Here is a 24,870-nt window from a genome sequence, read left to right on the forward strand (position 1 = left end):
TAAAGGAGCCAGCTTCCCATTGTCTTTTTCCCAACACCAAAAAAGGAAGACCCCGAAACCAAAGGAGCCAAATGGCTAAAACATGGGAGTGAGATACCTTGTTGCTGAGGGGCTCATTCTAGACTGAAGCTGAACAGTTTTATGTTTTGAAGTTTCATTCTGAGTGTAAAGTTCTGGAAGCCTCGTATCTCATCAGAATCCAGGAGGTGATAAGAAACTGTCTCGTGTTAACCTCCTAGGGAATCTAGGTGAAGGGCATGAGTGGGATAGCCTTGTAGAAGCTCTTTAGATGCCTTTGTATCTTCTTGTATCTGGTAGGTATCACAAAGCATTCTGCCAAGACTCAGATCAGCTATGGTTCATACTTCTGCTTGTGTGATCTATACGGATATGTGCAAGATTGCCAAGGTGCCAGGTGGAGTTCTCCTACAGGGACATGGCCAAAAATCTTGCAAGTTACTGAAAAAACTTAATGTGTTTCTTTTTCATTTTGGTCTCCACAGATATTTCTAACATGCTATATGAGAAATTGGATCAACTGTCACTTACTGTTTGTGTTATGTCAACTTTGAACATCTTTCAGATCATCTAAAACATAATGTATAAAGTGGCATTGTTTCTAGCAGTCTACTATATTAGATTTCACTGGTAATAGACTAACCTTACCCACTACAGAAAGATCCATTTTATCCTAGTGTAACTGCATATTAAGCTTCACTTCAGTGATCACCTTTTCAGTTATTCCAATTGAGCAAGTTATTCCTTGCCCACAATATTATTTGTGTTGTCATTACTCTGCCTCAAACACAACTCCTAAAAATGGTCACAGAAATCCCCAACAAGTAGTTTTTCTCTGTGTAAACAATGTTTACCTAGTCTGATTAGACAATATTTTATTTTCTGCTTCCTTTTAAGAATAAATAGCTTTAGGGGTGCCTGGGTGGCTCAGTCATTAAGCGTCTGCCTTCGGCTCAGGTCATGATCCCAGGGTCCTGGGATCGGGCCCCGCATTGGGCTCTCTGCTCCGCAGGAAGCCTGCTTCTCCCTCTCCGACTCACCCTGCTTGTGTTCCCTCTCTGGCTGTGTCTCCCTCTGTCAAATGAAAATCTTAAAAAAAAAAAAAAAAAAAAAAAAAAAAAAAGAATAAATTAGCTTTAAAAAAAAACACATTAAAAAAAGAATAAATAGTTTTATAGTGATTAAAGTATAATGCCAAGATGGTTATTCATCATGGATTTCAGTGTCTGGTGGTCTAGAATTTACTATTATACTTTTTAAAAAACTTAAACTTAAATTAAAAGCTGAACTCTGTCATTATGCACAATGCATATTGTAACGACACTTAATGGAATCTATCATTTTGGTGCTAACAGCTATTTTCTCATAAATTGTCCTCACAGATTCCAGCACACTACCAACCAAAATAAAAAACAGCAAATTAGAGGAGGGGAAATAGAGCAATATAAACATTTTCTTTTTCTTTTGAAATCAGGACCATTCCCTGCTGACCAATGAAAAAGAAAACTCAAATAATTAAGGTATATTTGTCCCTCTCCCCCACAAAAAATCACATTTCCTACTGCACAAGAAAAAGAGAAAGATGGGGATGGACAGAGAAAGAGAGAGATAGAAGAAGGAAAAGAAAGGGGAGTAGGAGGAGAAAATATAACTAATACATTAGGGATAATCACTCTGATTTAGACATTTTGTCATTTTTTAATTCCAGTATTTGTTAAAGAACTGAAATATTACAAAAGAATTTGAAGTCTCTTAAATATCTTTATAATCTTATTTCTCACCTTTACTTCACTAAAATAAACATGATTTCAGTTTTGTGATAATCCAGCCCTTGCTTGAATAAATTTACCATGTAAGTATACATAAATTTTCTTTTGTGTATTACTAACAAATACATAATATATATTTTTGTAATCATACAAAAACCATCCTTAAAGTAAGTGTTCATAAGCTTCCTTTTATCTGTCTTCTTTTTCAATGTTATAGCTAATCTTGGCTTTTTTCACCTTTGCATACATTTCAGGAAGAGTTTAATCAAATTCTGTGAAATTCAGTGAATGAATAGATTTTCTTGGCCAGAACTGGCATCTTTACAATGTTGAGGTTAGCCACCCACAGACGCAATCTGTGTTTTCACTCAGTTAGCATTCTTTGATTTATTTCAGTAAGTAGCTTTACAAGATTTTCCCACAAGTATACTACCTTCCCTTTGTTCAATTTATTCTTGTGTAACAGTATTTCTTGCTATGATTATTGATCTTTTTTAAATTAAATTTTCTTTTTCTCTTTTAATTTTTGCTTTATTTTGTCAAAATTATACATAGAGTGAACTTGACTGTTTTTAAATTATCCCCCAATTCCTTCTAAAATCCAAGCAAATCAACATGACAGGAAAAAAAAGTATTCATTACTTCTTTCAAAAAGTAGGCAATAAGAATCCTCACAAATCTCAGAGTAAAGGTTACGTTGACCAAACCACCAAAACAGTAGCAATAGAATAGCAGCTGAGAGAATGAAAATACAATATAAGAATAACCATAGATTATGGAAATACGTCTCCCTCCCCCAAAAGCCAAAAAAGTATTACCACTTAATATAATATGTTTTATCCTGAGTGGAAATCTGGATAGATGCAATGAGAATTAACTGGTGAAACTGGGAAAATTCCTCACAGAGGCTAATTGCAATGCAAAAACCTCTGAGCAGGTATAGAAGATTGAATATTGCTATTTCACCATATCCTCCTGAGAATTTCAGATATATCAAGCTCATAATCTCTTACAAGGGAAAATGGCTCATGTATAGAACAAATACTAACTACAGCTTTGAAAATGAATAGGACAAAGACAGTGGACCTTCAGTTCAAAGAGTGTAGGAGGGTATCACTGATAGCAAATGCTTGAAAAAACCATGAAGTTTGAAAATGTGCTCCAGCTATTTTTTTTTGTTCTGGTAAACCCTCATTATTTAAACATGAGATGCTAAATAATAATAATAATAATAATAATAATAATAATAATAATAATATAAATAGAATAAAATCTAACTCCATGCACGTGTATTACAAGAAAAAAAAAGATACAAATAAACTATATGTTCGAATGAATAATGGAAAAACACCAGGAATTCATAGCAACAAAGATGCAGTAATTTAATATATATTAGTGAAGAAAAATTTTTTAAATTATGCAACCATTGAAAGATTGGCTAAAATTCAATATGTAAAGGCTCAGAAATATGTATCTAGAAGAGGTTCTTGTTCAAAATGGTGACATACGAAGATTCTGAACTCACCCCTTCCAACAGACATACTGAGTCTACAGCTCCATATAGAACAATTTTTTTTTTTTCTTAAGGCATCCTAAATGCTGGCTGAGTCATGACTACAAATCAGGCAAATGAGAAGAAAACTATATTGAAGTAGGTACACACACACATACACACCCAGAGATATTATTCAGCCATAAAAAATGAATGAAATCTTGTTATTTGTGACAGCATACGTGTATCTCAAGGCAGTAAGTCAGACAGGGAAAGACAAATACCTTCTGATTTCTTTTATATGTGGAATCAAATGACAAACAAACAAAACCCCAAGCTCATAGGTACAGAACACTGATTGGTGGATGCCAGACACAGGGGTAGGAGGTGAGAGAAATGGGTGAAAGGGATCAAAAGATAAATAAATAAATAAACAAATAGCTAAACACGTAAGCTACTGGTCAAGACCACTGGGAAATTTATTATAAAAGCTACTCGAATAGGGGTATCTCTTTCTAAACTAGAAATACAGCATTAACTCCAGCACTGCTTTCAAAGAATTTTTAGCACATTTTATTATAGTCAGGACTAGGATCATTAGGCAAATTAAACCTAAGGAAGATAAAATTAATAAAACAAAATTAACAAAAACAATGTAACAAAATGATATGAGTGCAAACCTACAATATTTAAAAAAAAATATATATGTCTAGGTGACCAAAGGTATACAAGACCTGTCAGGTATCAGGAAAGAGATACTGGGAGGGGACTGGCAAGAAAACAAAGCAGAAGAGCAAAGAGAGACCACAGGGGGGGAAAAAAAAAGAGTAAGGAACAAACACGAGAAGGTGAAAGGGGATATATAAAAATATTAGAGAAATGAGAAAAACAAAAGAGAGGAAAAAGCACTTTAAAAGTGAAATGAAAACAAAGAGTAAATATATTTTAAAATTGCAGGTGATAAAACACAAGCCGTGGTGAAGATATAATAACAAGGAACAGATTTATAATCCTACTGGAAACAACCAAAAAGCACAGACAAAAAAAGAAAGAAAGAAACAACAACAAAGGGGTTTTTGCATATTTTGAAATGCATTTTCCAAAATTTTTTGCAGAAACATTGTATTAAATTACATTTTACCAGTAGTATGTGAGAAAGCATCTGGCCATTTTTAAAGGAGTGATGGGAAGAACTTGCTGCTTTAATTTGTGCTTCTTGATTTACAAAGTTGAAAAACATTTACATATTTATCATTTATTTTCCTCCTTTTGTCTTTTTTACCTATTTTTTCTGGTAGTGTGTCTTTTGTTTTTTTAAATTAAGACTTTATTTTTTAGAACAGTTTTAGATTGACAACAAAATTGAAAGGGAAGTACAGAGATTTTTCATCTCTCCCTTGCTCCCACACAGGCATGGTGTCCCTCATTATCAATACCCCCACTAAATGGTACATTTGTTACAATCGATGAACCTACACTGACACATCATAATCACCTATATCATTCATAGTTTACATTAGGGATCACTCCTGGTATTGTACATTCTACGGATTTGGATGAATGTATAATGACATCGATCCATCCTTATGCTAGCAGACAGAGTATTTTCACTGCCTTAAAAAGATAGTCTTTAAGACATGGAACGTTAGACAACAGAAGAGAGTGACACCTGAAAGAGAAGCAAACCAGAAGACACCTATCCCAGGTATTGACTTGAGAACACTTCCAAGCCTGGTGCAGAGCCCTGAAGACTCCCTGAGTTGAAACAGCTGAATAGAGACCCCAGGGAGAACTAAATGGCTATAGTTTCCGAGAGAGATCATTGGAGAGGAGAGAAATGCCCTGGGAGAAATTTCAAATATCTGCAGTGAGTCTCCCCGCAAGTATTCAGCAAAGGCCTGAGCAGCTCATGCATGTGAAAGAAATACATGAGGATGTGCAGGCAGAACATTCAAAAAGATTAGAGGGAACAGTGCCTGGTGCTCACATAGGGTAGTGAATAATATCTGTTCCCGCCAGCCAGACTGGAAAATTTCAAGATTAATAGGGCATTGAGTGGAAGACTCAGAAGTCTTGCCTCGGGAATGGGGAATAATGAGCCCAATACTTAGCACTACTCTAGAACCACCTAAAAAAATCACAAAAGCAAGACCAAAATGGATTCACTCTTTCTAGGTAACTAACCCTTCTCCTGGAACAAAGATCAAATATTTACAGAAAATCAAAATTATATGTACCATTTGAATATAATATTTGAAATGTTTGGCATCCAATCATAGAACCAGTTATGATAAGAAAGAGGAAAATATGACCTTTAAAGAGAGGAAAAAACAATTCCTGGAAACTGAAAGAACTGACACAGATGTTAGGATTTGAGGAAAAGGACATTAAGCCATTAATGTAACTGTATGTTAAAAAGTTAACATATTTTTTATGTTAACATATTAACATTAAAAACATGTTAACGTGTTTTAATATGTTAAAAAGAAAAAATTCTAGAGGTAAAAACAATATCTGAGATGAAATTATACACAGAATGAGATTAATGAAAGATCATATCTTGGAGTAGAAAAGATATATCAATTTCAAGGAAAAACAATAGAAAGTATGCAAAATGAAACACAAATAGATAAGAGTTATCTACAAAAAATCTATAGTTGACATTATCCTTCATATTAAAGACTGGATATTTCACCTTAAGATTGGAACCAAAGCAAAAATATTTGCTTTTACCCTAAGATTAAGACAATGGCAGAATATTTGCTTTTACTACTTCTATTCAAAATTGAATTCATAATCCTCTCTACACTGGTTAGAACCCCCAGAAGGTTAAAGAGAAAAAAAAATTGTGTTTTGTTCCTGTTTTCAAAGGAGATACTGCTATTATTTTATTATTAGTTATGAGGTTTGCTGAAGGTAATGGGTAAATACCTTTTAACAAATTAAGGAAATCTTTCAATTAAAAATTTCACATTTCTATCATAAGTGACTGTTCAATATTATGAATTTTTTTCTTTTTTTAAAAAATTTATTTATTTATTTATTTATTTGGGGGGTGGAGCACAAGCAGAGGGAGATGCAGAAGGACAAGCAGACTACCCTCTGAGCACAGAGCCAGACTCGGGGCTCCATCTCATGACCCTGAGATCATGACCTGAGACGAAGTCAAGAATTGGTCACTTAACTAACCCAGGCACCCCGAATTTTTTTCTTTCCTCACTTGAGGGTTCCATATGTTCTTTCTTCTTTAATCTATTAATATAGTGAATACTAAATCATCATTTAGTATCAAGATTTAACTCTATTTTATCATGAAGTAAATTTTTAAAAAGCAATTAGTTTAATGTATTAATATTTCGCTTATGGTATTGGCTTTTTGTCCATTTATTAAATGGGACTGAATTTTTTTATACTTTTATATTGTCAAGAATTTTTTAAAAATCAAGTTTATACATACACCATAAGAGAAGTTGATAGGTGTTCCTCGTCTGTCCATTTTGGGAACAGATTGTATAATATAGAAGTTTTCTGCTCCTTAAAGATTGGTTAAAACTCCCCTCTAAAAGTATCTTAAACTAGTATTATTTTGGTTGTAGATTTTTCATTAATGATTCTATTCAATGTTTCTATTTATTTTTCAAGTCAAATTTCTGGATTTATATTTTTAGAAAATATCCACTTATTTATTTTTAAAGATTTTATTTATTTATTTATTTATTTGAAAGAAAGCAAGACTGAAAAAGAGAGCATGAGTGGGTGAAGGGCAGAGGGAGAAGCAGGCTCCCTGCTGAGCAGGGAGCCCGATGCGGGGCTCAATCCAGGGACTCCTGGATCAGATCATGACCTGAGCCGAAGGCAGATGCTTAACCAACTGAGCCACCCAAGTGCCCCTAGAAAATATCCATTTAATATAAATGTTCACATTTATTGTTATAAATTTTTATAGTATTCTTTTAAATCTTGATATTCTCAAGCGATTTATCTTTCAACATATGTGTGGAAATTATAAAACTAGTTTTCAAGATGTCTACTTGATGTCATACTGAAAGAGTTTTTATCCAACTAGTTTAATAATTATATTACAGTATGATTAACAAGTTATTATCTTCATATAACAATTTTATAAATTTTAAATCTAAAAATATGCAAATAATAATATAACAAACACTCATATATTCATTGCTCAGTTAAAGAAATAAAAAAGCACAAATGTTGTTGAAGCTTCTTGTGTACTCCTCAGATTGCTGGCTCTTCCTGGATTCATCCTGCCTAAGAGAAGAGTCTCTTGAATTTGGATCTACTTTTCCCTTGAATTTGGTGTTTATTTTTCCCCTGGATAGATTTTCATACTTATTCTCACACACACATACACGCATGTATTATTCATTCATTCATTCAACCAACAATTATTAATTGAGCACTGTCATGTCCTATTCTAGATATTGGACATAGAACAAAGAAAGAACATAGATCAAAACCCTTCTTCTCTTGAAGCTAACATTATGGTAAGGTAGCCAGTTAATATAAATATCTAAAATATATAATATGTTAGATGAGGTTAAGAGATAAAAAAGAAGTGTGGTCTGTGTTAAGGAAAGTTTCATGGACAATGTGCTTTTTAAGTAAGGAGGTAAAGGAAATGAAAGAGTGAGCCATATAGGTAAGCAAGGAACAACAATGCAGGCAGGGAAGAAAGCAAAGTCTTGGGGTAAAACTATACTAGATGTGTATAAAGTACAGTAAATAAAAATAGGAATATAGGAAGAAATTAGGAGAAGATAAAGCCAGAAAAATGAAAGTATGAAGCCATATAAAAGATGTAGGCTGGAACTATAGGCCATTGTAGGGACTCTCAACTCTTGGTGAGATGGAAACATTTTGGTAGTCTTTTATTTATTTTTTTTTTTTTAAGATTTTATTTATTTATTTGAGAGAGAGAATGAGATGGAGAGAGCATGAGAGGGAGGAGGGTCAGAGGGAGAAGCAGACTCCCTGCTGAGCAGGGAGCCTGATGCGGGACTCGATCCTGGGACTCCAGGATCATGACCTGAGCCGAAGGCAGTCGCTTAACCAACTGAGCCACCCAGGCGCCCTTGGTAGTCTTTTATGCAAAAGAGAAGCATGATCGGAGTCACACTTTTGACAGGAAAATTCTGGTACATTAACAATGAACTGTGGGGGGCGGGTAGAGACAAAGATGGAGAGCAAAAAGGTCACTTGGGAGACTATTGTAGTAATCCAGATGAAAGATAATGGTGGCTCAGGTGGAGGATTTAGTCCTCCGCAGTTAGAAAGAGCTACCACTAACAGAAGTTTTCTAAAAAATCTATAGATAGAGCATGTGTAGAGACAGTGTGATAAACCAATCAGGAGCTCAGTTTTGAACATGGTAAATTAACTGTGTATGTTAGACATTCCAAGTGAAGATGTCAAAGGGGTAGCTGTATATGTGAAGCTGAATGGCAGGGGAAAGAAGATTGCAGGTATATAATTGGGAGGCATTAACATATAAATGGCATTTAAAGGTCACCAAGGGAATTATTAGCATAAATAGAAAAGAAAAGAAGTCCAAATACTGATCCTCAGTAAGCCCAAACATTGTGATTGTGAGACAGGGAGAAAGCAGTTAATGTAAATGAAAGAATTATCCTTTTAGAAAGAAGGAAAACCCAGAGAGTACAATTTCCTCAAAGCCACATATACATCAAATGATGATAGTAGATCAAATGGAATTCTCCATTTGAATTCTCCATGGAATTCTCCTATTGAGAGTCATCAGTGACCTTGAGAAGAGCCATTTTGGTTGAGTGGTGGCAATGAAAGCTTGTTGGTGGAGGTTCAGTAGTGAATGGGAAAAGGAAAGTTGGAAAAAGTGAGTATAGGCAAAGAGATAAATGGAGCAGTCCTGGAAGGAATGTAAAGTAAAGAAAGGTTGTTTGTTTGTTTATTTGTTTTTGTTTTTATTTTTTATGTATGAAACAAATCCATATCTATGCACTTATAGAAAATTCCAGTAAAGAGGGAAAGTCAGTGAAAAGAGAAGGGAAATTGCTAAGCAAAGACACTGTCTATGATAGACAATGAGCTCTAGTTCACAAGGTGAGAGGGTGAAGATGTGTGGTAAAGGACACCGTATAAGCTCAGATGCAGGTGGATTACTGCAAATAGTTGTGGGGGCTTGTGGAAATTCTCTTCTGATTGTCCCTATCTTCTCAGTGAACTCAGTGAATTAGCTGAGAATGAGGTAGTAGGAAGTGGGCTGGAAATTTGAGGGAAAAGAAGGGATGAAATACTTGTGGGGCAGCTGACAAGTATAAACGGAATAATGGAATGTAATATGATTCAAAGCACATAATAAAGTTTTATGATTAGAAATTTTAAGTGAAGGGCGCCTGGGTGGCTCAGTCGTTAAGCGTCTGCCTTCGGCTCAGGTCATGATCCCAGGATCCTGGGATTGAGCCCCGCATCGGGCTCCCTGCTCTGCGGGAAGCCTGCTTCTCCCTCTCCCACTCCTCCTGCTTGTGATCCCTCTCTCGCTGTCTCTCTCTCTGTCAAATAAATAAATGAAATCTTTAAAAAAAAAAAAAAAGAAAGAAATTTTAAGTGAAAACAGATTGTGTGTATGCATGTGTTTTCCAGCCACTTGTGGTATACAAGTGTATATGTGGAATAACAAAAAAGTTAGCAATTTTTTTACATAATAGCATGATGAAATCAGAGAGGGTCAAGAAGTTTGGATTTCTAAACTGAGTAATAGAGAATCAAGGCATGCTACATGTGAGGAACAGAGAAAATGTTAGGACTGATGCATTGTAAGTGTTCTAGGTCAAACTGTGTCCCCCAAAACGTATGTTCAAGTCCTAACCTAACTAGTACCTGTGAATGTGACCATATTTGGAAATAGTCTTTGAAGATGTAATCAAGTTAAGATAAGGTCATGCTAGATTTGGGTGGACCTAATTTAATGGCTGATGACCTTTTACGAGAAAGGAAATTTGACACAGACACAGAGGTAAGACAGCCATGTGAAGACAGAAGTTGAGAATGGAGTTATGCTGCCACAAACCAAAAAACACTGAGAAGGTCAGAAACCACGAAAAGCTAAAAGAGACAAGGAAGGATTCTTCCCTAAAAGCTTCCCTTGATTATGGATTTCTTGACTCTTGATTATGGTCCCCAGAATTGTGAGAGAATAAATGTCTGTTGTTTTAAACCACTCAGTCTGTGAAACTTTGTTATATAATAGCCCTAGAAAACTAACACAGTAAATCATAGCAAGATCAAAGATGTGGCCATACCAGAGATATTTAGTCACAGAGACAGGAAGTGATGGCCGGAGTGCTCAGGATTGAGTGTTTATCCGTGGCAGTGAGTGGTGGAGGGGGTGTGAAGATCATTGAATAAGAGAACTTCAAGAAACTGAAATGCCAGGGAATTGCAAGGATTATCTTTGTGGATCTTAAAATCATCAAGAATTATGACAGTAGTAATATTAGAGAGAATGATAAGAATGTAGAAGTCAAAATAATACACTAATACTGGGAACTGATTTCAGGGCTTTAGATGACAGTAAAAAAGAGGGGAATAGATAGAATACTCTGAAGACATAAGATTCAAAGCTGATGTTATTTTGTATGTTTAAAAATTTCATTCAGTTGGTAGCATGCTATATGTATTCTTCAAATCGAATTTTTATGTAGCCTTATATTTGACATTTATCCATATAAATACATGTCCACCAACTTTTGCTATGTAATATTCCATTCTATCACTATGCAAAATTTGTTTATCAATTCCTGTTAATAGATGTTTAAGTTTTTTCTAGTTCTTAATATTAAAAGCAAAACGTTCTTCCATTGTTTTTGTTTTTATCCTATTGTATCTATAATTTTGTCCCCACTGTTTTTATTTATTTATTTATTTTGAGAGAAAAAGGGAAAGCGTTAGTTAAAATCTTTACAATAAAATAATTGTGATTATAAATCTCTTCAATTAAATATGTACACATGACCTAGTATTCTAAAAAATAATGGAAATGAATAGTTTCTCAAGCAAATCTAATGCACAAATGGACCATTTTTTAGAGGATGTCAGTTTAACATTCTTAAACAGCTATGTGAGACAATGGCTCTGCTTTGTGTAAAACATGATAAGCAAAATTAAGAAAAACTCTACAAAATTCTCTAGTTCCCCAAGGAAATTACTAAAAAAGGAAATAGTAAAAGAAAAAAAAAAAAAGGTGTATGCTTGAGCTTGATTGTATACAGAGGCTAGAATGACCAGCTCTACTGTAACCCCCATATCTGCTAATAAGTCCTTGGGTATCTTTAGTTTGAAGTTAATAGTTGAAGTCCTAGCAATTATGTTTTTATGCAGCTACATGGCCAATAAGGTAGATGTTGTTATAAAAGTGCCCTACAAAATCTTTACTAATGTTTTGAGCAGCATGACAGGTATCTAGAATAAATTCTCTTGTTGACATTTTGTTCTTCAGGTGAGGGCTAGTGAGGTCAATAGAAAGTAGAATCAGGGCGCCTGGGTGGCTCAGTTGGTTAAGCGACTGCCTTCGGCTCAGGTCATGATCCTGGAGTCCCTGGATCGAGTCCCGCATCGGGCTCCCTGCTCGGCGGGGAGTCTGCTTTGTCCTCTGACCCTATCCCCTCTCATGTGTTCTCTCTCTCAAATAAATAAATAAAATCTTAAAAAAAAAAAAAAAAAGTAGAATCAAAGAGTAGCACTGAGGGGGCTCCTGGGTGGCTTGGCCAGTTGAGTGTCCACTCTTGATTTCAGCTCAGGTCATGATCTCAGGGTCATGAGATTGAGTCCCACATCAAGCTCCCCGCCCAGCGGGAAGTCTGCTTGAGATTCTCTTTTTCCATCTCTTTCTGCTCCTCCCCCCACTCTCTCTCTTTAAAACAAATAAACTTAAGAAAAAAATGAGTAGCACAGTATATAGACTGCATCAAGACTAAGGCCAAGTTCTTGAATTAAATCAGGGTTACAAGCACAGAACCTATGTGAGAACTTTGCTAGCAGAGTTTCAAGAACTCCCCACACACTCTCCAGGGGCATAGACATGATGAAAAAATTCTCTCCGTGGATTGGGCAAGAATTGATTTCTAAAGTTATGCAACGTTACAAGGTCATCCAAGACATCTCTTCTTTCAGCAAGATAGAATCTCAGTTTTGTTTTTTGTTTGTTTGTTTTTCTCCCCAACTCAGTGTTCTTGTACAGAAGATAAACTTTGGTGAATCATCTAAAATACCCTTGGACATAAAGTAGTTTACTCCGTCCTCTGGGTTAGCAGTGAAGGTGAGGTTGCCTTCATCCAGCTGCATATACAATTTTCTGAAAGAAAATCCTAGAGGTGGGTTCTTATATATGGAACAGTGACCTCAAGTGGATTTACACAACGCTTGCCAGGGAAGTTCATCTTTTGCAAGGTCCTGCCAAACACATGAAATTAAGCAAAGGTCAGTTGCATTCAGGTAAAACAAGATGGTAAAGCTTAGCTTGAGGGGGCAACATTTCCAAATTAATGAATCCTTCCTGTTCTTTAGATTTCTGTACCTTCAAAAGGTGATATATATCAACGCCTCCTTGGACTTTTTTACTATGACTGCTGTTAGAAATGTTGCTGGCAGCCATCCTCCTGCTCTGTTCTCTGCTGAGATAGCTTCGCTTACTGTTGCCTTCCTGCTGTCGCTGCTGGTTTCTGGACACTCTCTACAGCCCCTGAACCATCTGCAAGCCCTTAGAAACTGGCTCATGTGATTGTGGCGGTCAGTGAGGCAAGTGTGGAATCTGTAGGGTAGGTTGTCAGAAAGGGCAGGCTGGAACTCTCTGAAATGGGCTGAAATTGCTGTTGGCAACCAAAATTTCTTCTTTTGAGAATCTGCATTATTTTCAAATTGTGCCTCCTGTCTTTCTTTGTTGATCTATCCTTCTCAAATTTTTTCCTCTTTTATTAGCCTCTAAGAAAAACTGGCTTTATAAAAAATATTGTTTTTTCTTTGTTTTCTAGAAATAATAACAGATTTTTTATAGTATAGATTTTGTACATTTCTAGATTTTGTGGGAGCACTATTATTGATATTATTTCACTATTTGAGTTAAACGCTTATGTCATTTATTCTGAATTTTCTCCATTTTTAAAGAAATTCACTTAAGAGTGTAAATTTTTGCTACATTTCACAAATATTTATAAAAATGTATCTTTTCCATTCAGTTATTGATATTTTGTAATTTTCAGTGACTCTTTAAATTTAATTTTAACTCATAATATGGAGAATGTTACATAAATTTTCAATTGTATGTTTTGTTTCTTACACGCCCCTTCTTTCTTCTGAGCTTTATGTCTTCTTTGTTGAAATTCATCTATTAATTCTTTCAACAGTGTTAAAGCCTCTCATTTTTTGTATGCAAATATTTTTATTTTCTAGTCAATCCTGAATTACAGATATTCAAGTAGAATTATACAATGTCTGCCTGATGAATTATTTTTTTGTCATGAATGACTCCCTTTATCTGTATAAAAGCATATTAATTATATATTAAGATTGCGATATGCCAGGACCTGGCAGATCCTCTACCATTTCTTGAATTTTAAACTTTCTTAGTCATTATATTTTAGGTATGATTCTTTTAAATAAAATGTGTTACTCTATCAAATCTAACATTCTCTGTATTTAAAGAGGTAAATTTATATTTGGACTTATTTCAATCACTTTGTTTTGTATATCTACTCATCATGTTTTATTTGTTCTTTTTACTCCATTTTTGACTTCTTTAAAATTGATAGAAATTTTTATATTTTCTTTTCCCCATTATAATTTCAGTTGTTATATATATTCCAAATTTTGTGTACTTGTACCTAACATTTTTTTACCTCTTTATAAAAATAGATTACTCTTAATTGTACAACTCTAGGGATTTTCACAAAGTGTCCATTTAACCAGCCTCCAGTTTAAGAAACCAAAGATTACAAACATTCCAGAAAATACTTCGTGCTCACTGCCAGTCACTATCACCGGCTGCTTACTTTCTGTGTGGCACGTGGAGCTATTTCCTTAGATCCATCTCCTAGTTTACAAATTATCTGTTTAGCTCCAACTAACCCCTTTAGTCTTTCCATTGAGTTTCCATTCAGTTATTATACGCATACTACTTACAAGTTCTATTTTATTTTTCCAGATTTGTTCTTTTCTTCCTTTATTAGCTCCTCAAAAGTTTTAAGTGTATATATTTAATGGTTTCCTTATTATTCTATGATTTTAGCTTTTAAGGTCAATTTCTATTTCTTGCATCTACTAGTACCCTCATGGAGGCTCACTTGTCATGTTTTATAATTGCATTCTATGAATTAATTTTCATCGAACATATATGATTATATTCTTTCAGTTTCCTTGTTTCTGACAAGGTTATATAGATATCAATATTCTAGGAAAACTTGTAGGTGAAGATTATAAATTTGAAAACTAGGTTTAGATGTGTTTGCTCCAAGGCTTTGATTTTTCCCAACTGCCTTTATATCTTTATACTCAAGACTCTAGGCAAAACAGAAATTTTGTGGCCACCTCTTTGTTTGTGTGTAGAGTTTTCCCAGTTCACTTTTAATGGATGGAACGTATCTATGAAAGGATTTTTCAAGCAGTATTTTACACAGAATTAGAAAGTGGAGTTTAACCACCTCAACAGCCTGGGGCCATCTTTCTTGTCTTCCTGTGTAGATTAAAAGGCTAGGCTTCAGCCTTGAAAGCCTAAATATAGGGCTAAAATCACTACAGATTATAGGGTCATCAGCTCACAGCATATTAATTTTTATTATTCTTTCTACTCCTTAAGTTTTTCATTTCTTTGTGTTTGACTAGATTATTATATTTAGAGTGTTATTTTACCTATGATCTCATGTTTGTAGCAGAAAGGAAACTATGGGAGTCAGCTCAGGTCATCATGTTTTTAATAAAAGAAAGGAGTGTAAACACTCAACTAACTTTTCCTATTAAAGACAATAAGCAGCTGGGCTCATCGGCATCTCCTTTACTCTGCTTCATCCTCAAGACCCCTCTTCTCTTTTCCACATTTCTTAGTAGGCTCTGTTGTTTCTCCCCAAACAACCAGGACCTAATCCCATCACTCATATGCGGCACTTCTTCCATATCATTCAATTTTCTCCAAACACCAAAATCCTTTCCTGAGCTTTAATTGGGTCAAATGTAATTCCTAGAAATAATTTCTCTAATTGTAGGTTTAGGAAAATCAATTTACAACTCTGTTTTTAAAAATTATTTTTTAAATGTTGATTTTCAATAGCCTGTTGTAGAAGAGAAAAAAAAAACAAAACAAAACCTAACATGTTCTAAAAGATTTATAACTCCAAGATAAGAAAGGACTTGGACAATCAAACACACACAACTGTAAGGAGACATAAAACTATCATGAAAACCATGGCTTTGCCACAATTCTTGATTAGCTGGAACAGCACTTTGTTATTTATCTTAGACCATATTTAAAGCCATTAGTCAACAGACTAAAATCATTCCAATACCTATCTCAGATTTTCATTTTTATTTCCTTTTGCTTGTATATTCTCTAGAGTCAAATAGTTTTCCTATCTGATTTCTTCAAGCTATTTGTTTTTATGTTTCAAAACAGACTACACTGATTAAAAGTTTGGCTTTTTGTTGCACAACATTGTGAATGTACTAAATGCCAACGAATTGTTCTCTTTACAGGTTAATTTTATGTTATGTGAATTTTACCACAATAAAAAAAAGAGTGGGATTTTTCTCACTGCCAACATTGATAGAGCAGAACCAATTACTTCCTACTTGTATACTGAATTCACTCCTTAGTCAGTCCTTGCCTAAGTTCATACATGGAAATATGACATCTGAGAGATTTTGTCTGGCATCCCCTAATTTTTGCCCCCAGTTTCCCATTAATATGTACATTCTGTTGAGTCGGAAGAGATTGCCTTCTTTATGTTTGCTCTTTCTACCAGCTTAACTCCTACTCACTTTTCAGTCTGCTACAACCTGGTTTTCATCTGTGCAATTCCAGGAATAGCTCTAATGACAGTTTCCCTGCTTGACAAATAACCTTAAGCTTTCTCAGTATTAAAAGTGGAGATAAAGAACTTCCTCTTGAAAATCTCTTATAAATGTGTATATAGACATGTATATGCATATATACATTATATATATATGTAATTTGTTAATGTCTTTGTCTGATTCTCATCCCAATTTTCACATTCCTTAGTATAGTTTGCTGATTCTAACGTTCCTATCTCACTTTTCTTATTTGTATTTATTTATTTATTTATTTATTTATTTATTTATTTATTTTAGGGGGAGAGAGAGAGAGAGAGAGAACACACAAGCGTGGGGGGTGGGGCATAGGGGAAGGAGAGGGAAGAGGAAAGAATCTCAAGCAGACTCCAGGTGCATGGAGCCCTGTGTAGGGCTGATCTCATGACCCTGAGATCATGACCTGAGCTGAAACCAAGAGTCGGACGTCCAACTGACTGAGCCACCTAGGCGCCCCCTATCTATGTTTTTGATGTGAAAATTTCACATTACTTAGTTAACAGACCTCTTACAGTTTTATATACATCCTTTTTACAGTTTCAGCTCACACAAAACTTTTAGGAACATCTGCAGTTCTACTAAATCTCAAACTAATGCAATAAATTATGTGCAATCTCTACCGCTACCAACAAACTGCTAAATGCCTCTAGATTAAATCATTTTAGTTTGCAGCCCACCAATTACATCTTTTCCAGTCTCATCTGTGCTCTCAGTTATTCTTTTCAATGTCTTCGACCAACTGTCTCTCTTATTCTCCAGAGCAAACATTCTAAACCTCTGAATACCCTCTTTAAGAAAATTCACTTAATACAAATTCCATGAAAAAAAGACCATATTAGCTATTCCACAGATATATTGACTGAATGAATTAATGAATGAAATCTGTATTTTACTTACATATTTGGCATTTATATTTTTATTCAGTATATCAAAATGTTATCTTCCTTACATTTCTAAGATAATGTTAGGACGAAACACACATATTTGTTCAATGACTTGTGCACGCAGTAGGTAAATTTTGTGTTACAAAACAGTCTGTTCATTTTTCCTTGCTTCCGTCAGTAATCCTTAACCAAGAGGGAGCCTAATTACTTTCAGTAATAGTCTTGATTGTATAAAAGCTCTCTCTAGACCAATGTCAATGTTTTTTACTCTAACATGACTTTGTAAAAGGGAAATCACTGCTATCAAACTGAGAGTTAAGGAAGGAAGAAATGCTGTAATCAGTTATGGGCATTAAATTAAATAGTGAGTAAAGATACTGTTCATTTGAAAAGAAATAATTTGCACCTGCATATTTTCATTTGGCTGTATGATAATATCTTTTAAAAATTATGCAATGATTGCAGGGCACCTGGGTGGCTCAGTTGTTAAGTGTCTGCTTCAGCTCAGGTCATGGTCCCAGGGTTCTGGTATCGAGCCCCGCATCGGTCTCCCTGTTGGGTGGGAAGTCTGCTTCTCCTTCTCCCACTTCCCCTGCTTGTGTTCCTTCTCTTGCTGTGTCTCTCTCTGTCAAATAAATAAATCTTTAAAAAAAATTATGCAATGATTGTAACATTTATTATATTAATAAAATATTCCAATTTTGTAATTATAAAAGAGTATAAGATCTTTGTTAATTCAGCTACAATTAAAACCACATATTTTATACAATGTCATAATTTAGAAGATTTTCTCAACTTCTGACCTACACCATGTGATAATCAAGATAATGAAATTATAGTTCTTTCAGTCTTTTTCACATGATTTTAAATTGATATCAGTTTGTTTTGCTCTATCATTTTTATTGCAAAAGTTTACCTTTATCATCAACTTATTTTAAGTCATTTTTCCACTTCTTAACCATTATTGGAACATAGTACATTCTTTATTGTATTAGAATAATTGTCATTTTGTTCAGTTTCCCCCTTCTGCTAATTTTATGCTGTTTGTAAACTGATTCAAATAATCTGACTTTCAAGCCATTCTATTTCTCTACTACTTTTCTGAATAAATTATTTGGACCTTCATTTTCTTCTTCTCCTAGGCCACTGAAATTAATTAAAAGAAAAGCAGACAGGCTTTTAAGTGTTCTTTCTATAATTCAATCTCTCCTGGCCAGAGGATATCTGGAGGCTGACCGTTTGGTTCTGAGTTTCTGAAAAACATTGAGTTTTACAGAAGGTGCCCAGTCACCAGAGCAATAAGAGCGAAGATTTCCCTCAGGAAGCATCGCTCTAATTCTTTCTGGAAGCTGGTTTATTCTCATACAATCAACTACCTTGACCAAGTCTTTGTAGAAACTCACTTTACTATTGACACATTGAACAGTGAATTCAGGATCACAATCGTTTAGAAGCATATAAATGAAAATATTATTTCACAATTTGGGACAAGAAAAAGAAATATATGAAAAAAAGAAAAAAATATTAAAAATCAATATCCATGCCTCTATTTTAGGGAGTCTTTATTTCCTCTTACTTCACAGATATTCAGAAAAAAAAATTATTGTCACTGAGCTATTTCACTCTGGATCTTCTACTCATTTAAAATTCCACAAAATGCTGCATTTTTTTTTCTTGATCATTTTGCATGTAAATTGAGCAGAATGCTTCTGTATTGTACAAACATACTTTTATACTTGTATTATAAAAACATATGTCTACCTCATACCCCCAGTGTTTCAATAGCATTTACCTTCTAGGTTGACTTTGGTAAGATTCCATCTTGGCACATTCATGCCAACTGAGTCATTCTTATCAACCAGGGAGGTTTGTTTCGACATATAAATGGTCTTGAAAGCATTCGTGTAAATTTACATTAATGTAAATTAAGAGATTAAGCATAGGTTCAAATTCATTTAGTGCTTGCCCAAATTATTTGACTTCCCTAAATCTAAGATCCCACTAACTTCATGGGATGCCGTCTGTTGTGTTGTTTGCAGCCTAGGAAGTAATATATGGCAGCCAAAGAAAGTTTTCTTTTATCTCTTGAATGTGAATGGTAATACCTCATTATTGTGTCTTTTTTTTTGTGGAGGAAGAAGAAGGTTAAATTATGTAATCTATGTAAGGTATTTAGAAGAGTGTCTTGAACACAACACTCTCTCGATGATTAAGGAATATTCGTGTTATTAGCCTTTATTCTTCATCTACCTTTGCTACACAACTACTTTGAAAATATTTTAAACTATAGTATCTGGTATTTCACAAACTCCAATTAATCCCTTATCTGTTGCCATTCATTTTATCTACCCTGTGTGAGAAATAGCATCACAATTTGTCATGTAACCCATCCTAATGTCAAAATAAAATGAATTGGAAATCTGAGACATACCTCTTACACAAGAGTTTGTGAAAAATATTTTACTGTCATGAGGAATAACTAACCACATTGCAATATCTGTGATCTGTCAATCTATGATTATTTATATTTTAAGTTCATCTGACAATATCATTTTCCAATAACACTTTATAGCTTCAATACCCTTTAGAACAGAGTATATAAAGACTCAACAGAAATTTGCTAAGCATTACTTCATTACTCTAAAAGAATTCATCATAATTAACACATAATTGCAATAATTAACTTACCCTTACTCTGCCTCGGTATCCTCTTGAGTGTTTTACGTTGGCGATAAAATGATATACCCCATAGAAAAAGCTTTTCACTGAAGATAAATTTAATTTGAGATCAAGAGAAGAAAGACAAAAGAAAAGGCACAATGTAACGATTAGTGTGGAGTTGCCCAATATCCTTTGTGCATTTTAGTTGTCTTTCAAAAGTGTAAGATTGAAAGGAGGTTTTGGGATCTTCTCTGATTTGTAGTATTTGTTCTGAATTGTCTGGAATTCTATTTGTTTTCTCACCCAGTGCTGACATGGGGTTGATGGCTGTAAATTTCTTGTCATTGTCCCCACAGGATCCTTTTCCTTATCAGTTCCTGGCAGATTGTGACCATTTAAGGAGAGACTTCTTTACTGGTTTATCAACCTTATTTTCATAGCTTCTTATTTCCCAATGTCAAAAGGTATTAGGTACATTAAAAAAATGCACTCATCCACGCCAGGCAATTGTAAGTTGGATTGTATTTTAAGTGATAGAGCAAACAAAAATGACCTTGGTAAGTCTCACAGCTTGTCAGAAATATGGCCATTTCTTCAATTCAAGTTTTATTTAAGAACACAAGAGCTAAGCTTAAGGGAAGTGGACTGTTTTTGGAAGAAAAAACTAGAAAATGATAGCTTACAAGTTTGAAGACCATCAACTCACACTATTATAAAAACCCAACAAGGGCTGCAGGGGGACTGGAGTGAAAAACTGCACATAGTAAACTGCAAAACAAAACCATAGGAGAATAGCAAAAGTCAAAGGAAAGAATTCCAATCCCAAATCTTGAAATGTTCCCTTTGACTCATTGATAGTCACAAACAATTCCAATGATTTATGACCAAACAAGGCAAGTATTCAGGATGCACATGTTGGGGATTTACTCTATGATGCAGCTTATAAAAACAGTGAACGGATTTGCCATCATAAAAAAGTATATACTGTCCAGAAATTTCTTGAGAAAATATTGCCAGATTGGGTAATAACTTTGTGAATAAGCCTGGAAAGTAGAGGGCTTTATGGCACTTAATAATCAAGACAGAATCTGGGAATTGAACAAAATGCATTTTGTCTTCAGTCATTTGCATAACAGCAGTTTTATTTTAAAAGGTTTCATGCTGAAACTAGGAATGCTCTAAAAAGAGAAACAGTGAGAATTCCCATTTTGAAACAAGCTGAGTAGGAGTGAAAATATTGCCAAGTGGTCTGGCTGCATCTCAGAATTGTTGTAAAAATAAGTTATGGTGAACTCAGGCCTGAGTCAAAGGCTACGGACACAGAGGTCAGGATAATGGCTGAGTCCTGAGGATCACATTCCATTCCCATTGCTATGAAAATAGAAAGTAAATATGAAGAATGAAATTTTGGTGGGTCCTGAGAATTGCAGGCAGTTCACTTACAGAATAGAAGGTTTGCTTTTTCCTCATGAAGAAAGGATACATAAAATAGTGTGCCTTTACCTTCAAATTCGTAAAGCATCAAACATGCGCATACTACTACTAATAACATCATGATAATATCATTGCCCTAGGCAATTGTCTTTTATGGAAATGAGTACAAACAATTAAAGTGAATCACTTCCTACAAGTATTAAGAACTGTACTTCCTTGTAATATGTACTTTACAGTGCAGGAGCTCCTTTAATCTTGAATAGCTAAATTTTGAAAATAAGTTTTAATTTGGAGACCAAACATAATATGACTTCCAAATAATAAACTTTATCACATAATATAGTTTTTTAAATTCTCAAACCTTAAATTCTTAAAACATTTTTTTATATCTAGTTCATAACCAGTTGACTATATCAAAATAGTAATTTTCATTTAATGTTGACCTCATGTTAAAACCCACATTCTGCTATCGGCCACTGCATTTTCTACTTAATGCTAATTTTCTCTATCAGTCTTTGAGGTTAACTTTTATTGTTTTATGAAAGCAATTTAGCTGTGAATCTAAACAGGAAAAAATATGTCTAGAACTCAATACTTGTATGTAAGCCATTAATAACTAATTTCCTACTTAGAATAAAATCATTATAAATAATGTATCCATTCTTACCCACTGGAGAATAATTTTCTATACAAAGAATCTTGAAAATAATATTATTTTAAGACCATAAAGAAATGTTACTGAAATGTTATCTAGTATAATTCTCATTCCATAGATAAGGAAATTCAACCTCAAATTACAGTAATTTTCCCATAACACATAGTGGCAAAATTCAGAGTCAAATGGATTCCCAGCAGATTTTAAACTCTTTGAGGGGAGGTACTTTATTTTTTTAGCCTTTAAAGTATGCAGTCATTAAGCAATATTTAATGAATGAAATATATTTTAGAGCATTTTTTAACTTGAAAATTGGGGATGATATGTGTATCTATACAAAGTCAAGACTTAACTATTTCATCTCACTGAAACTTAAACTTCTTTTTTTCTAAGATTTTGTGTACTTATTTGAGAGAGAACGCGTGCTTGCACACATGCAAGAGAGAGAGAGAGCATGCACACAGAAGAGCACAAGCATGGGTACAGGGAGAGAGAGAAGCAGACTCCCCACGGAGCAGGGAGCCCGATGTAGGCCTCCATCCCTGGATCCTGGGATCATGTCCTGAGACGAAGGCAGATGCTTAACCAACTGAGCCATGCAGGTGTCCCTGAAATTTCAACTTCTTAAGTGTTTGGGTATAATATCTTTATTGTAGGTGTCTCAGAACAAAATATAGTACCTAGTACATAGTAAATGTTAAATTAAAAAATAGTTGAATGAATGAATATAAAATGTGTAATACTTATATATTGGTTGTAGTAATGAATAGTGATTAATTTTAATATTAACAAATAATAATATTAATTTATAGCTGAATTAATGACTATAAACATATATTATATCTAAAATATCTAAAATATCTCACTTTAAAAGAAAGCAAACTACAAAATCAGACAACCAGATGTGATGGTTAGTTCTATGTACCAGTTTAGCAAGGCTATAGTACCAAATTATTTAATCAAACTATTCTAGGTGTTGCTGTGAAGGTATTTTATAGATGTGGCTCACACCAAACATCAGCTGACTTTAAGTAAAGCTTACCATGTATAGTACAGGTGGGCCTCATCCAATCAGCTGAAGACTTTAAAAGCAAAAACTGAGGTTTCTTAGAGAAGGCATTCTGCCTCAAGACTATAACATGGAAACCCTGAGTTTCTAGCATGCCTGCCTGCCCTACAGATTTCAGAATTGCCAGTCCCCATGATCATGTAAGCTTAGTCCTTAAATTATATATATTATACATACATCTTATTCATTCTGTTTCTCTGGAGAACTCTGAGTGTTACACTAGAATTATAAAATAAGCTTGGGAAATATTTAGCACTTCCTGTTAACAGTTTTGCTAGAATCTTACTGTCATTCTTAATATTAGACAATTTAAACTATTTAGGGATACGTGATCAAAAAACAGAAAACAAATATATTGCTGATTAGTTGGCTAAAAATGTATTATCTCATTTATTCATTTCCCTCTCTCCTGAACAAAGCATTCAGAATCTTAGCCAGGGTTTCTATTAGGTCATGGTTTTCGCAAAGATATTAAGATCCTTTATAAGCAAATATGGCTTAAATATTCCTACTTTGTGACCTGCTTTATATATTCAATCCCTTGAATATAATCACCTATTTCTCTCTTGTATGGTCAAAACAAGTCACAGAAAGGAAAACAATGTTTAATAATATATTCTGCCCAAATACTGAAACAAATTAACTGATCTATGTTTCTAAAAAAGAAAAAAATATGCAAAAACCAGGTACCTGAACTAGTTGGTTTACCCTTGCTGAATATGTGTTTTGAAAAAGTTTAATTGAAACCATCTGTTGATGACTCATTCACTGCTGAATCATCTAAAGTATTTTCTCTCCAATTTATACCAATGTTCAACAAAATGCCTTTCAAAATTTCTGAATTACCTTTTTCTACTGAAACAAAAAAGTTGGCCAAAAAAGTAAGCAAGGAAATTAATGAATCAAAGTTTTTCTGCAATTGATATGATTATGTGATTTTTCTTCATTAGTTTGTTTCTTCTACATGTAATTTTATTATTTTTTTATTTTTTCAGCTTTAATTGAAATATAATAATTGACATATAAGCTCATGTAAGTTTAAGGTGTATAACGTGTTATTTTGATACATTTATAAATTGCAAAATGATTACCACTGTAGTATTAGCTACAACCTCCAGCCCATCACGTGGTTATTTCTTTTTTGTGGTGAGAATCTTTAAGATCTATTCTCTTAGCAATATTCAAGCATATCATACAGTATTATTAGCTACAAGCACCATGCTATATATTAGATTCCCAACCTTATTAATCTTATAACTGGAAGTTTGTACTCTTTGACCAATATCTCCCCATTTCTTCCACCCTCCAACCCCAGAAACCACAACTCTGCTCTTTCTCTGAGTTTGTCTTTTTTAGATGCCATATATAAGTGATATCATACAGTATTTATCTTCTCTGACTTATTTCACTTAGCATAATACTCTCAAGGTCTATCCAAGTCATCGCATTGGAGGGATTTTCTGCTTTCTCATAGCTCAGTGATATTATATATATATATATATATATATATATATATATATATATATATATATATATATATATATGTCACACCTTTATCCATTCATCAGTTGACAGACACTTAGGTGGTTTCCATATCTTGACTATTGTGAGTAATGCTGCAATGAATATGGGAGTGTAGATACTCTATAAGATCCTGATTTTGATTCTTTTGGATATATACCCAGAAGTGGACTGCTGGATTACATGAAAGTTCTATTTTTAATTTTTTAAGAAAAGATGCTCTTTTGTACCTGTCATTTGTTTGTCTTCTTTGGAAAGCTGTTCCTTCCGTTTCTCTG

At 34.1% G+C, this 24,870-nt stretch overlaps 2 long non-coding RNA genes and 1 pseudogene across 5 annotated transcripts in view; 1 reads left to right on the forward strand and 2 right to left on the reverse strand.

Moving 5' to 3' along the window:
- Positions 1 to 20,322, reverse strand: part of LOC135363655 (uncharacterized) — a 34,781-nt gene extending 14,459 nt beyond the window's left edge. For 2 of the 3 annotated variants that reach the window (XR_010409551.1, XR_010409550.1), the window contains exons 1-2: positions 19,941 to 20,322; positions 17,723 to 17,877 (exon numbers count right to left, since the gene is read on the reverse strand). This is a non-coding gene — a long non-coding RNA (uncharacterized LOC135363655). Of the gene's footprint in view, positions 1 to 17,722; positions 17,895 to 19,940 lie in introns of all 3 variants that reach the window. The other variant, XR_010409552.1, reaches the window with a different exon arrangement.
- On the reverse strand, positions 11,085 to 13,024 carry LOC123847533 (F-box only protein 8-like; annotated as a pseudogene).
- Positions 12,616 to 24,870, forward strand: part of LOC123847532 (uncharacterized) — a 38,391-nt gene continuing 26,136 nt past the window's right edge. Inside the window, exon 1 of one of the 2 annotated variants that reach the window (XR_010409554.1) lies at positions 12,616 to 12,753. This is a non-coding gene — a long non-coding RNA (uncharacterized LOC123847532). Of the gene's footprint in view, positions 12,754 to 12,951; positions 13,072 to 24,870 lie in introns of those variants that run through there. The other variant, XR_010409553.1, reaches the window with a different exon arrangement.

Source organism: Mirounga angustirostris, unplaced genomic scaffold (assembly GCF_029215605.1).
Source record: "Mirounga angustirostris isolate CCGP_5_RB_7025 unplaced genomic scaffold, mMirAng1.0.hap1 SCAF_2, whole genome shotgun sequence".
NCBI lineage: Eukaryota > Metazoa > Chordata > Mammalia > Carnivora > Phocidae > Mirounga > Mirounga angustirostris.